This window comes from Pogona vitticeps, chromosome 3 (genome assembly GCF_051106095.1).
Source record: "Pogona vitticeps strain Pit_001003342236 chromosome 3, PviZW2.1, whole genome shotgun sequence".
Lineage (NCBI taxonomy): Eukaryota > Metazoa > Chordata > Lepidosauria > Squamata > Agamidae > Pogona > Pogona vitticeps.
In genome coordinates this window covers 195,808,906-195,812,511 of record NC_135785.1, presented here as the reverse complement: position 1 = coordinate 195,812,511, position 3,606 = coordinate 195,808,906, and positions in this window count along the sequence as shown.

Sequence of the window (3,606 nt, the reverse complement as noted above, 5' to 3'; positions counted from 1 at the left end):
ACAGTAAATGATTTATATCTTTGGCCATTCAGAAAAGGTAAATCGCGAAGCAGGCGGGAAAAGAGGCGGGGATACACATTGAGTGGCAAGGCTTTGTAGCCAATAAGAATGCCAGATAAGACACGGCTTCAGCGGGTCACGGGACTCTACTGAGTTTCGTGGGGAGCGTCAGCTTGAGTGATCTTCGTATCAACCATTCATAACTCAGAGGATCCTACGCCTCATCCTCGGCACCATAGAGATAAAATTCTCTTTTTTTAAAAGACCACTGGAAATGTTCTGTTTGGAAAGACATGCGTATATCGCGTGCTAGGATAACTTACCAATCAAAAGGCGGGACCAATTCAGTTTAGTGACAGGGAAATAAACCATTCAGAATACGATGAAACCTTCTCGCCTACCTCCTCCCCCCAATGACATTTTTATTATGACGGCCTTTGCTTTAAAAAAAAAAGCGCTTCCGGTCAGATTGACAAGAGTAGAGCCCGATCAAATTCTGAAGGACTCCAGGGGACTCGTAATCCAATTATAGCGCTAGCAGGTTATTAACATAAGGCAGGGCAAAAGCTGATAACGTTGTAGGGCGGTGATGGTTCATGTTTTTGGCTTTTTCACAAAATATGAAACGTAGGGAGAAACAAAACCTCACTGGGGAGGATACTTACAGTATTTCCTAGTGGTATACATACAGTATAAGCAGCAGATGGGGAGGTGGGGGCGCTGTGGGTTAAACCACAGAAGCCTCTGTGCTGCAAGGTCAGAAGACCAGCTGTCGTAAGATCAAATCCACAGGACGGAGTGAGCTCCTGTTGGTTGTCCCAGCTCCCGCCAAACTAGCAGTTTGAAAGCATGCAAAAATGCGAGTACAGTAGATAAATAGGTACCATCACGGTGGGAAGCTAATGACATTCCGTTTCTATTCGCGCTGGCCACATGACCACGGAAGATTGTCTTTGGACAAACACTAGCTCTATGGGTTGGAGACGGGGATGAGCACCGTCCCCTAGAGTCGGACGACTGGACAAATTGTCAAGGGAACCTTTACCTAGAGATGCATGCCCATGTGTTGTTTACCACAAATTCAGTATTTCAAATGTCAATACAGTAGAGACTGGCATCTATAAAACAGGAGGGGAGGGGAGGGGTGCAGCAGTCGTCCCCCCCCCCCAAATTTGATGGTGAGCCAACAAGTTGTCCTGGAAATAAAAATTGTTTATTTTGCTGTGATGGTAATTTGTCATACAATCACAACCGCAGTGCCATCAGCGTGCAGGCGGGAGAAAAACTGTTCTTTGTCTTGAAGCAAAAGATTTTATTTGTGTGTTTCGGCCTTCCAGTCACTCAGACGTCTGACAAGGGAGTCCTATATCTGTTTATCTGGCGGGATGCCGGTTGCTACATAGAGTGCCGACTGCAAAGCTCTATGGGGCTGAATGACAAAAGATCCCGCCACACACATGCATGGGAAGGACCTGCGAGACAGAAACAGGGCTGTGAAGGCTAGCCCCCTAGATCTCCACATCTGACCCCAAACATTACATGCTGTTGCTTCCAATTCCTGATTAACAGCCCTTTGCCTGTCTTACAAACTAAGGGCTGCGGTTTCCTTTTTATTGAGTCAATTTATTTTATTGGTTCTTCCTCTCTTCCCATGTTTCCTAGTGTTACTGTGTGTCAAAAGGTTTGTTGTCTTCGAAGGGGAGTTGGTTAGTAACAGAAGGATACGGGGTCTTCACAGGTTCAGTCAACAACAATGGTTTATTAACATTTAACAAAGGTGTGTCAATAACCACTTCAGTAGGGATTAACGGGTCCCACTGAGGCTCCATTCTTTTAACAAGTCCCATTTCATCAACTTGATAACTGTGTCTCAGAACGGGGGAGCCGGCCCAAAGCGTTCCCAATCGTTGGGCTTTCTCAGCGGGGTGCTCCTTACAGCACAGATGGTCCCGCAGCAAGGGTGGCGGGCCCAATCCCCCTCGAGAGGTGGTGTGTGGAACGACGGATCCCGGCGAACCACCCTCCTCCAGTGACCATGCCCTCTGGGTTAAACCACCAGGGTCCATTCGAGCGTTTCATGGACCACCAAGCCTCCAGAGTGAGGAGAAGGGTCAGGAAGGAGCCCACCAACCTTCAGATTCGGAAAATCATCTAAGAGAGATTTTACTTCACCCACTTTTTCTTCTTCTCCCTTGACTTTCTTCTCCTTTCCTGTCACAGTCTGAATTCCCGTGTAAATGATCCCTTCTCCTTATCCTCCTCCCATACCTCCACCCATTGCTCCTCCCCCTCTATGTCATCCCACTCTCCCAGAAAAGCGTCTGTTTTAACCCCTTTGGGTTCTTTTTCTTTTTTCAGCTCTCTCTCCTCCCTTTCCACACCGCACGCAATCTTGTCAACCAGAGGAGATGGCGCACTGGCAGCAAAGCCTTCCTCACATTGTGTTTTCTACTTGGGTGGACAGGTTGATCACTTGGCTTTGAGAGGTTCCATCCTAGGGGGAAGGCCTGTGTTGGCTTGTGGGAGCCTCCAAAAGAAGGGAATAGCAAGTCTCTTTTGACTATTTTAGGAAGCTCTGGCAAGTGGAACCTTAGGTCAGAATAAACCTGACTACAGATTCTTATTGCCTTTTCCCAGAAGTCCACTCCCCCAGTCAGTTTCTATCCACTGCACCATACTCTTTCTAGCGGCCCATGTTATCCATAAACATCTCCCGCAATACTACATTTGGTGCACAGCCTATGCCTATCTTGTGATGGAAAGACAGACCATTTGGAATACAAGTGGAAAACAAACTGGACATTAGCAGGAGTCACTTTTTTTCTGAATAAAAATGTAAAATGAAATAAAATAACTGGATTAGTGTCATACTCAGTTTTTACTATATATTTTTGTATACTAACTGAAATCCTCTTAGTGTTCATGTAAGGTTGTCATAACTTGCTGGAGTATCCTGATCTGTAACTTGTATTTTGGACAAGAAGCTACAATTAGGACAGAAGACAGAGAAACAGAGTGGTTTCACACAGGCAAAGGTGTCAGATGAGTTATTTTACCTTCCTATCTGCTCAATGTGTATGCAGAGTACGTAATAAAAATAATATTTTGAAGCAGATTAAGTTGGTTTTATCCCAGGAAGTAAAACGTCTAACTTGATAAGGAAAATATTAAATCTGATAAATTGAGTTTCAAAACAAAAGGCTAAGACATAAAATTTCAGTCGATATTTTTAAGGCATTTAAGAGTGGTCGTTTCGACCAGATAGTCGGGATATAAATAGAATAAATAAATAAATAAATTTGATTCACTGAAATGGCCAACATCGAAAGTAGTCATTAAGGTTTTGGGATTTTGTAAGTGCTTTAAAGGAATAATAGAACAACTGAACTCAGAGAACACTGCAACAGTGCTAGTTAATGTGGGACAGCAGAAGATCTCTTTAGGTTGAGGAACTAGGCATCGGTATCTCCTGTCCTCTGTACTGTTCGCTTTAGTCATTGAATTAATAACAAATACTATTACAGAAGATTAAAAGATTTTAAGTACAGTGGTGCCTTGACTTACATCCATAATGCGTTCCAGAAGATGGACATAACTCAAAATGGT